General features: G+C 38.2%; 1 pseudogene; it reads right to left on the reverse strand.

Moving 5' to 3' along the window:
- Nucleotides 1-10,534: 10,534 nt before the first annotated feature.
- LOC125136520 (olfactory receptor 10C1-like) lies at nucleotides 10,535-11,491 on the reverse strand (annotated as a pseudogene).
- Between the last annotated feature and the right edge of the window lie 715 nt (nucleotides 11,492-12,206).

Genomic DNA, 12,206 nt, shown 5'->3' on the forward strand with positions numbered 1-12,206 from the left:
TATCTGCAGTTTGCTTCCCCTGTATCGGAGCAGTGGCAGGAAAGGTAGAAAGATTTTGAGAAATGACAAACACAATTGTATATAGTGGGAGTATATGCACACAATTAAGCATCCATTCATAGAAGATTGGGTCCAGTCACTTGGGTGGGGTTGGGGGAGGATAATTAAAAGATGTGACACCAGGGGACTTAATTTCTCCTCATGACCCTACAGCATAAAGACAGCTACCTTAAGCAAGTAACCGAACCTTTCTGAAATGGAATCTACTACTCTGTGTGATAAAGATGACAATGAGCATGTCCTTGGGTTCTGGTAAGGATTGAATGCCAAGCAGAAGTGACTGTGTTTCAGATGCTCCAAAGTAATGCTTTTTCATCCCTTGGTTTGCAGAAATACCAGCTAAGTTTATTGGTTCCTACCTTCAGGTGCCCGATGAAGTAGATGTGGCTGGGTCTTAGGAATCAGATAGGTCTTTTTCAGAGTCCCTGCTGCAAGGTCTTACTGAAATGTTAAGAAGAGTGAAAGGGTGGAGTTAGCTCTAGCACAAGGAGGAGGTGGAGAGAACCTAGCCTTAGCCCTTAGTTATCATCTAGATAGGCTTGTCCAGATGCAGATTGAATTATTATATCATCCCCATGGGGACTAAGAAGGCTTTTACAATTTAAATCCATCTTGGTCATTTAGAATTGAGCAAGAAACTTAAACCCTTAGATGACAGCTTGCTGAAGTATAAACTGAGAGAAGTTAGCTATAAGTATGTTTCTTCCCCAACTCAAACATTTGTTGTTGGATGTCCCTTTTCTTGCATAACCTACTTTGTTGAAACCAGGCAGTTGATTGTTCATGTCAGAATTTATTATCTATCTTGTAGGAGTTTTTCTTTATCCCTGGGGCTTATCTTGTTTTTAGGTAAGGCCTTGGCCTGTTATCAACAGCTTACTTACTTATATGTAGCTACAAATACGACATTTATGTCCAGGGAACTGGAACAGGAGGAAAGTATTTCCACTGAGGACCAGAGAGTCATTGGTTTAGAGGCAACTGATTACATTTGTAGGCTGGCAAAGCACAGTTTTCACATACTCTGTTTCTCTGAGTCCTCAAGGCCATCGTGTGAGGTGTCACATCGAACTCCCCTGGGCTAAGATATTATTTTGATTCCAAAATAACCCTAGGTCTGTTGTGCACAGTGAGATAATATAATAATAATTCCAGCTAATTCTTAATGAGCCCTGTGTGCCAAACACTGCAGTAAACCTTTTAGACCCATGAATCATCTAGTACTATCCCCACACCTTATGACAAAGGAAATGTTAGTATCTGAATTGTAAGATACTGTTAATCCTTCATCCCAGTTGTCTGCTAATGACTAGGGAGGTTCTAAAGATCAAAAAGCCATGAATCCCTTAAATGAGGTATTGAGATGGTGAGACTATAAATGCAGTTTTCAAGGTTCCGTAGATGTATAGCTAAGCTCTAAAATTCTATGCTTGAACTCTGATCTTTTCCATGTCATTCTCCTGGTATTTCATTACTTTCAATTCTCTGGTATCATGACATTTTGTCCAATTTTTGATCTACTTCCAATAATATTCCATCAGGACATCAGGGCCTCTTTATCTCTGAATTTTTTTTTCCTTTTGTCCTTGCCCCTAGGCATGCAGACATTCAGAGATCAAACCTGAGCCACAGCAGTGCCCTAAGCCACAGGAGTGACAATGCCGGATTCTTAGCAGATAGGCCTCCAGGGAACTCCTGTCTGGGAATGCTTCAAGTCATTTGTCTCTCCATCTCCACTAAGGTTTTCCATTCTAGCATATCCTTTTTTTTTTTTTGGGGGGGAGACCCATGGCATGTGGAACTTCCCAGGCCAGGAATTCAACCCATACTGCAGTTTTGGCCTTTGCCACATCTGCAGCAATGTGGGATCCTGAAGCTGCTGTGCCACAAGGGAACTTCTCTAGTGTATCTTTTTGTACATCATTTTTCATCACACAACGTTTTATTTATATTGACAGGGACTTTTAAGTTATGTGTAGGAAAATGTTATAGAAGAAAGGAGAGGTTTTTATCTGACTTCAAAACGTCTGGAGAAATCAGGTGGATGGGTCAACACATCAGATTTCTACTGCATATTTTAAAAGTTCACATGATTGGATGAAGGCTACACATTTCATTCAGGTATTTAATACCTGTCAGGAATAGTGTTTATTCAAATTTACATGCTTTTAAGATGGATTTAAGTGATAGACTGAGAGACTCTGATTACAAAGAAAAATCCATTGCTTTCTATAGGCACCAAACTAGTTATTTCCAAAGTTTAGAGAGGACTTCCAGAAATGAAATGCTGTCTGGTTTCCCTATGTATATTTGGTACTCTGATGTACACACATTCCAACCTTCCCTAAGAAAGGGTAGTTTTTAAAACAAGTATCTTTTTACTTACCTTATGTTGATAACTATAGTTTAAGCAAACGGAATTATGAAGGAACACATCTGAATTTTTCCCACTAGCCTAGGAGAGAGAAATCTGTAGTACACAGACGAATATTTAAGAATGATATTCAGAAGTGTGTATTCCATTTGACACAAAGCTGCCCCAAAGAAGAAAGCCCATATTAGGAAGACGACAGTAGGTAATATCAAGAGTGCTTTGCATGTGTGCAGTTTATTATATCCCGGAGACTCTTGGGCATTATTTTCAGACAGCCCGTTAATGCTTATCCCAGATGAGTTAGCAGACAAATTCCTTTGGGACAGAGTTCTCCATGGAAATGCTTCTGGTGTACAATTAGTTATCTACTGAATTGAGGTTGTTAGATATGTTTTAGAATAAACTCATTTGATTTCTCGAAACACTGGAAACTAATTTTACTTGATTATTTTATTCACTTATTATCTTTTTAATGTTTCTTTTATTGGCAATGATTTTTTAAATTGAAGCATCATTGACATCCAACAATACATTATTTTTCAGGTGTACAGTGTAATGCTTTGACCTTCATATACATTGCTAAATGATCACAGTAAATTAACCATCAGTCGCTATACAAAGTTACAATTTTTTCTTTGTGCATTTTTCACAGAACTAGAATGAGTAATTTTAAATCTTTGTATGAAACACAAAATATCCTGAATAGCCTTTAAGACTTATTTTCTTAGTGGTTTTTCAGATTTGCAATAGTGACTGTAACACATCAAACCTGTACCACAGAAGTGACCTGAACCACTACAGTGACAATGCCAGATCCTTAACCTGCCACCTCACAAGGGAACTCCAGGGTTCTCTGTTTTGTTACATGGATCTATGTGTCTGTTTTTGCTTGTTTGTTTTTAGGGCCACACCTATGGCATATGGAAGTTCTCAGGCTAGGGTTGAATGGGAGCTGCAACTGCTGGCTTATGCCACAGCCATAGCACTGCTGGATCTGAGCTGTGTCTGCGACCTATACCATAGCTCACGGCCATGCCCCTGAGTGAGGCCAGGGATTGAACCCACAGCCTCATGGATACTAAGTCAGACTTGTTACTGCTGATCCACAATGGGAACTCCTATGTGTCTGTTTGTATGCCAGTATCGTAGTGTTTTGTTTACGACTGCTTTGTAGTATAGATTGAAATCAGGGAGCATGATGCCTCTGGCTTTGCCCTTAAGATTCATTTGGCTATTCAGGATATTTTGTGTTTCATACAAAGATTTAAAATTACTCATTCTAGTTCTGTGAAAAATGCCATTGGAATTTGATAGGGATTTCATTGAATCTGTAATTGCTTTGGATAATATTGATATTTAATTCTTGCAGCTCATGAGAGTGGAATATATTTCCATTTATTTGTGTGTTCTTTAGTTTCTTTTGTCAGTGTCTTATAGTTTTCAGTGAACCGGTCTTTCTTCATTTCTAGGTATTTTATTCTTTTTGAGGCGATTGTATATGGGATTCTTTATTTCTGTTTCTGATCATTGTTGGACAATAATTTTAAATAGGGTTCATTTAGACCAAAGCTAGTTTGAGTAAAAGGATGTGGAGACATTCACGTGAATTTCTTGCATATCTTATTTTGTTCAACTTGTAGAATATCTTCAATAAGATATAATATATCTGGCCATACCTAATAAATAAAGGGACACAAAAATAAGTTGAAGAGAGAAGAAAAAACCGGAAGTGGTCTTTCTGGGAGGAGGAATAAAATGACATTAAAAATCCTTTAAAATATTTAATGATTTTCAGAGTTCCCGTCCTGGCTCAGCAGAAACGAATCTGCCTAGCATCCATGAGGATGCAGGTTCAATCCCTGGCCTCGCTCAGTGGGTTAAGAATCTGGCGTTGCCGTGAGTTGTGGCATAGGCCATCAGCTACAGCTCTGATTCGACCCCTAGCCTGGGAATCTCCATATGCTGTGGGTGCGGCCCTAAAATAAAAAGACAAAAATAAATAAATATTAAAAAAATTTAATGATTTTCTGATACGAAGACTGATAGCTTCTCTCTCTTTCTCACACACACAAACCCATAACATCCCACATAATAATAGTCCAATTTGTATACGAACATTAAGATTTAAAAGTTACACATACCATCCATGAGTGCATTATTCGAAAAGCAAATTCAAATGTACTGAATAACAGGTACAAATAGATATGTCTCTCTTTGAACATCCTCTTTTCATGGCCCATAATCTCACTATCTTTTCCCTAAAGTAAACTACTAGTATCATATGATGTGTATTGTTCCACTTTACAAGTGTGATGGCTATTTTTCACTGTCTTTCCTCCCTCGCCCAGATCCACTCTTTATCCCACTATGTATGTTGAACTCTATGCTCTACTCAAAAGTCTGAATCAAAGGAGTCCTTGATATATGGCTTCTGTCTGGATTCAGCCAATGGGGGTCACCAGTTGAGGATTAGAGAAAGAGAGAACAGCTAGTTTGGTTTATTTTCCCTTGGCTCCCTCTCAGCTGGGACACATGAGGCGGACTATATTGCTCAAGCAAAAGTCATAGCTCCTGGAGATAGCTGTGTATTACGGTTTCTTTTTTTCTGGTTTCCAGTACCACTTCCCCACTTTGTTGCTTCAGGCCTTGGGTGTGTGACAGACGTCCACTGTGGCTAGTTCCAGGGTAGTGCATGTCACAGTAAACATATAGACGCCCCTTGTTGGTGTTCCAAATCCTTCTCACACCTTTGATCAATATTTCCTTTTTTCAGCTTCCCTCATTTTCCCAGGTGGGTGTGCCATCTATTATAGCTGATATAACTCTCCGTTTACAAACAGACCAGCATCATTCCATGCTTCAGAACTTTTGAATCGCCATTTCTTCTACCTAAAATGCTCTTCTCTTGACTTCATCATGGCTAACTCCTTCCTGTCTTTCAGTTTTGAGCTTAAACACCCCTTCTAACAAGGGATACCCAATGTGAATTTACTTCCCAGTCTCTCTATGGCATAATCTTTTAAGTTTCATCGAGAGATTATTTTCCAAGTTATTTTACATTCCGATTCTCTCTGAAAGATGTAAATTTTATGACAATAGTAACTAAAAAATTACAATGGAATCATCTTATGCATATTATTATGTCACTTGATTTTTATACACACAGACTTTTTCATGGCGGAGAAATTGACAAACCGATACTTAAAACATTTTTCCTTTCTTTTCTTTCTTTTTTTTTTTTTTTTTTTTTGTGTGTGTGTGTTTTCTAGGGCCGCACCCGAGGCACATGAAGGTTCCCAGGCTAGGGGTCTAATTGGAGCTATTGCTGCTGGCCTACACCACAGCCGTGGCAACGCCGGATGCCTAACCCACTGAGCAAGGCCAGGAATTGAACCTGCAACTTCATGGTTCCTAGTCAGATTCGTTAACCACTGAGCCATGACGGGAACTCCCATTTTTCTTTTTTCTACAAAATGCTATCTGATATACTTTTGCTGCATTTTCTATATTTTGGCATGTTGTTTCTGTTTTGATTATTCTCAAAGTATTTGGTTATTTCCCTTGTAATTTCCTTTGATTTATTATTTAGAAGTACATTGTTTAATTTCTACATACCCATATGTTTGTCAATATTTTTGTTACTGATTCTAAGTTCATTCAGTCGTGTTTAGAGGATATACTTTCAGTCGTTTTAATTTTTTTAAGGGCTGCATCTATGGCATATGGAAATTTCCAGGCTAGGGATTGAATCGGAGCTGCAACTGCCAGCCTACCTACAGCCACAGCAACCCGGAATCCAAGCTGCATCTGTGACCTACACCACAGCTCACAGCAATGCCAGATCCTTAACCCGGTGAGCGAGGCCAAGGATGGAACCCGCATCCTCATGGATTCTAGTTGAGTTTGGTACCACTGAGCCACTACGGGGACTCCCCTTTCAGTCATTTTAAATTTATTGTGACTTGTTTCATGGCCTAATGATCTATTCTGTAGAATGTTCCATATGCAATGAGAAATATATCTATTCTGCTTTTTTTGGACGAAGTGCTCTGTATATGTTAGTTTTGTTTACCTCGTTTGGCTCTCTCTTTCCTTGCTGATATTGTCTAATTTTTCCATCCATTATTTTAAGTGGGGTACTGAAGTGCAGCAGTTATTGTGGAATTAACCATTTGTCCAATTAGTTCTGTTACTTTTTATGTTATGTACTTGGGCAATCTTTTGTTAGATGCATCCGTGTTTGTTAGATCTTCTTGATGGATAGACTAAATTTATCATCATAATTTTTTTGACCATAGTAACAATTCTTGTCTTTATGTCTATATTCTCTGATATCCACATAGCTGTTAGTGCTATCTTTTTTTGCTTTTTTTAAAATTATTTTTTGAAGTATAGGTGTTGTAGAATATTAGAAGGAGTTTCAAGTGTACAGCATAGTGATTCACTACTTTTACAGGTTATACTCTATTAAAATTGTTGCAAGATAATGGCTGTAATTCCATGTGTTAGGCAATAGAACCTGGTTTCTTATCTATTTTGTACATAGTAGTTTGTATCCATTAATCTCATCCCCCTCTCTTGCCCCTCCCCTCTTCCCTCTTTTCATTGGGAGCCACTAGTTTGTTGTCTATGTTTGTGAATCTGTTTCTGTCTTGTTACACGCATTGATTTGTTTAATTTTTTAGATTCCACATACAAGTGATGAGAAGAAGTGTTTGTAAATGTGTCACATCAATGTGTCTTCTTTATCCCCTTCATCCATTCAAGTGTTCATGGATACTAAGTTTGCTGTCATTTCTGGGCTATTGTAAATGATGCTGCTCTGAACATTAGGGTGCCTGTATCTTTTCAAATTCGTGTCTTTGTTTTCTTTAGGTATCTACCCCGAAATGGAATTGCTGGATCATGTGGTAGTTCTGTTTTTAATTTTTGAGACAATCTCCATAATGTTTTCCACAGTGACTGTACCAATTTATAGTCCTACCCAGAATGGGAAAGGGGTCCCTTTTCTCTGTTTCCTCACCAATATTTATTATTTGTGTGGTTTTTGATGACTGACATTCTGATAGGTGTGAGGTGACATCTCATTGTAGTTTTGATTTACATTAATCTAATAATGAGTGATGTTGAGCATTTTTTCATATGCCTATTAGCCATCTATTATGTCTTCTTTGGAAAAACGTCACTTCAGATCTTCCACCCATTTTTTGACTGAGTTGTTCATTTTCTGATATTTGTTGTATGAGCTTGTTAGGTATTTTGAGTGTTAGCCCCTTATCATATAGGCTTGAGTATTTTCTCCTATTCAGTAGGTTGTCCTTTTTTTGCAGCTCATTTTCTTTGCATGTGAAAGCTTTTAAAGTTAATTAGTCCTGTTTGCTTGTTTTTGCTTTTATTTCTTTTGCCTGAGCATGTGGATCCAAAAAAATATTGCTATGATTTATGTCATTAGAGCGTTCTGCCTATGTTCTCTTCTAGGAGTTTTATGGTTCCAGGTTTTGTTTTTTGAGGTTTCAGGTCTTATGTTGAGGTCTTTATTCTATCTGGAATTTATTTTTGAATATGATGTGGGGAAGTATTTTAATCTTATTCTCTTACGTGTAATTGTCTAGTTTTTGATCTTTTTAAGTGTATAAAACATCAAAATTAGTAAACTAAACACAAAAGTTCATGCTACAAAATTGTTTTTAACTGGTTTTAATTTTTAAAAATCATTGTTTTTTTCTTGGAGTTCCCGTCGTGGCGCAGTGGTTAACAAATCCGACTAGGAACCATGAGGTTGCAGGTTTGGTCCCTGCCCTTGGTCAGTGGGTTAACGATCCGGCGTTGCCGTGAGCTGTGGTGTAGTTTGCAGACTCGGCTCGGATCCCGCGTTGCTGTGGCTCTGGCGTAGGCTAGTGGCTACAGCTCCAATTAGACCCCTAGCCTGGGAAACTCCATATGCCGTGGGAGTGGCCCAAGAAATAGCAAAAAGACAAAAGAAAAAAATTTTTTTTCTCGATTAAGCAACATATTTATAAATAATAATCTCTGATGCATGCAGATAATTCCTGCCTATTTCTGTAGCATAATTGTTAATTGGCTATTTTTTGCATTTTCAGAATATTTCTATTCTTAATTAACTGAAAACAGATATAAATAAAAAACACAGTGTGTTTTGTGAATCAGATAGCTTTTGGTAAAATGGGCATATCTGGCAAAACAGACATCTCGGTCATTAGTAACCATCACTATCATTCCGTGACTGGAGAATTACCACATCTTCTTTTTCTTTTCCAGCTTTTAAGATGAAATTGACAAATAAAATTGTGAAGACTTAAGGTGTATAATGTGATGATGTATATATCAAATATATATCCCTCGATGTATGTGTCCATTGTGAGATGAGCACCATGATCAAGTTAAGCAACGTGTTCATTGCTCACATGGTTATCTTTTGTGTATGTGTGTGGTAAGAAGAGTTAAGATCCGTTCTGTTAGCAATCTTCAAGTACATAATTCAATGTTATTAACTACTGTCACCATGCTGTGTGTTAGATCCCCAGAACTCATTCATCCTATGCTGTAGGTTGTCACGGTAGCTGTCACAGTTCTCCATTCCTTGTCCTATACCCACTGCTATGTGGGTAGCTGAGAATCTCTCATAGATCACAGCACCTCCCTGAGAATGAAATGTTCAAAGCCAAGGTAATGTTCCTATAGATGCCTCAAGGGACTAGACTGTGTTATAACGATGTCCATTTATCTTAAGAGCAAGTTTTCAGATGATTTCCAAATATATTTGGTCAGGAATCATCTGAACATATGTAAATCTTTTTTTTTATTACTCAAATGAATTTATCACATCTCTAGTTGTATAATGATCATAACTGAACATATGTAAATCTTCTACATAAAAATAAATTTAAAATTATTTATATTATTTAGTGTTAGTTCAGTTTTCTTCTTCCATCCTAGAATTTAAATAGGTGTTCTCCTTCTTTTGAAAAAGAGTTTCACCATGAAGACTCTGGTGAACATTTCCTGTAATTTTCTTTTAAAATTCTGCAACAGATACTTCTGATTTTTTTTTTGGAGCTTTTGGATTACTTTTAAATTTTAATAATTTTCTTTTTTTGGATGTTACATATTTTTACAGTACACACAACTCAAAAAGGAACTATTTAACTCTCTGTCATGTACCAATAATTAAGGTTGAAGAATTTTGAAACATTTTTATGGAAGGAAGTAACACACATAACAGAGCTATTAGGGCATAAAGGGCCATGTGGGGGACACACATATGTGGGAAAGCACTACCCCAGTGACCAACCAAATAAGTTATATGGAGCTCTCGGGGGCTAGGAAAAATGCCTAAGAAGTTTAGAGTGAGGAACTTGTTTAGAGGCTTCTGAGATAGTAATCTGGCAATTTGTCCTTTTAGCCTATCACGTTAGCCTTAAATGGGAACAGGTTGGGAAAATCTGTTCTAGGGTTGGACTCCATCATTAAATAATTCTTGGTAGTCCAACCTTCATTCCAGAATTTGGTAATGAGAACATTCACCTGTGAGTATAGAGGTATCCGCTCAAAATAACAATCACTGTTAGTTCAAGAAGGTTCTTACAAAACGGATGGACAAGGTACAGTTGTCCCTCCCTCCGTCCTTTTCTCGTTCTCTTTCTTTCTTCTTCCTTCCTTCCTTCCTCTATCTCGTCTCTCTCTCTCTCTTTCTTTCTTTCTTTCTTTCTTTCTTTCCTTTCTCTTTTCTTGTCTTGCTTCTTTCTTTCGTTCTCTCTAGTTATTCTTCTCGTCTATCTCTTTCCCTTCATTCCTACCTTCCTTCCTCTCTATCTTTCTCTCTATCTTTTTTTTAGATATTTTTAAATGATAGTTGATTTACATTTTCTGTCAATTTTGCTGTACAGCACGGTTATCCAGTCATACATATATGTACATTCTTTTTCTCACATTATCCTCTACCATGTTCTATAACAAGTGACTAGATCTTCCTCCCCTCCTGCCTTCCCTCCTTCGTTCCTTTTATTTCATCTTTCTTTCTTTCCTCTTATGTTGGTTTTGCATCTTTTTCAAAGAGCAATTTTTGTGGTCCTCTGGTATCTACCTATGAGTCAATACTTTTTTCTTGCCTAGAGTTCTCCTAAGAGCTGCCTTGACTTCTTGTTCCGTAAACTGTAGATGATGGGGTTGAGCATGGATGTCACCACGGTATAGAGAGGGCTAGGAGTTATCTATTCCTGGTGAATGGCTAGTCTTGGGTCTCAAGTAGGTGACAGATGCTGAGCCATAGAAGAGTGTTACTACAAGTAAGTGGGAAGAACAGGTGGAAAGAGCTTTTCGGCGGCCCTCAGGTGAGGGCATGCTGAGCACGGCAGCTAGAATTCTGCCATAAGAAGCAATGATGAGTAAAAATGGGCTGGAAATGCAAAGGGTGGCTGCAACAAAGACTGCAGCCTCATTATGGGAGGTATCCCCACAGGCAAGTGCCAGGATAGGGAGGAGGTCACAGAAGAAGTGGTCTATTTCACAGGGGCCACAGAAGTTCAGGGAGAAAATATAGTTGGTCTGGCCCAAGGCTACCATGCATCCCACTCCCCAAGAAACCATTGCCAAATGGACACACACTCGACGACTCATTCGTGTTGCATAGTGAAGTGGGGAGCATATGGCCATATAGCGGTCAAAAGCCATGGCCGCCAAAAGACAGCACTCACTGATACCAAAAAATGCAAAGAAAAACATCTGTGTAGCACACCCCTCCCGAGAGATTCCTCGGGCCTCGCTCACAAGGTTCTGCAGCATCTTGGGTGTGACAGAACACGTGTAGCCAATCTCCAAGAGAGACAAGTTGGCCAGGAAGAAGTACATGGGGGTGTGGAGGACCGGGTTGGTCCAGATGGCAGTGGCTATGAGAGCATTGCCCATCAGTGATGCTAAGAACATGAGCAGGATGAGGGTAAACAAAAGGAAAAAGTCAGTGACCTCAGAGAATCTGGCAAAGGCAAAGCGTTTGACAGACATGCTGTTGTCCTGCCACAAGGAACAATTGAAGGTCATGCCTGAAAAAAAGAAGGCAAGGTCATCATCAAGAGTCTTTCAGAAGGAAAGATGAATCTTTCTCTTACTCTTAACAAGCTCTCGTGAGTCAGAGAGATAAATTTCTTTTCTGCAATTCTAAAATTCAAAGTTTGGAAGTTACCCTCATCTTGAAACCAAATCCTATTCCATGTTCACTCTCCTAGTTGATTTGTCAGAAATAATCTAGTCAGCAGGCATGAAATGGAAAAGAGTTTAGTAAAATTCTCTCTCTCATCCCTTCATTTTACCAGTTGTCAAATACTACCAGATAAGGTCCTCCCATACCTACCTATTTCTTTCCTATTCTTTAGCCACTCACATGCTTTCTTTACTCATTTATCAAGAAGTATTTATTGAGCACAGCGTATTTTCAAAGTATTTTTCAGTTTCTGTTGTAGGTCCTGGATTCAACAAAGAAGGAAAAAAGAGCAGAAATAAATGGACCGATTCAGAATTCCATTAAATATGAAATAACAAACATACGATTACAGGGACCCTTCGCGTGTATGACTGCTGAAGAATGTGCTCACACATCAAGTATTCTATTATAATGCATTTACACTTATATTAAAGCATTTAGAAACATTTCCCTTTTGTTGTTATTAATTAACTTAATATAATTTAATATTTCTCTTTTCTATGTGGCACCACAATTCAGTTAAGGTTGTGGCACAGAAAATAGAGACAATAGTTT

The sequence above is a fragment of the Phacochoerus africanus genome, chromosome 9 (assembly GCF_016906955.1).
Source record: "Phacochoerus africanus isolate WHEZ1 chromosome 9, ROS_Pafr_v1, whole genome shotgun sequence".
Lineage (NCBI taxonomy): Eukaryota > Metazoa > Chordata > Mammalia > Artiodactyla > Suidae > Phacochoerus > Phacochoerus africanus.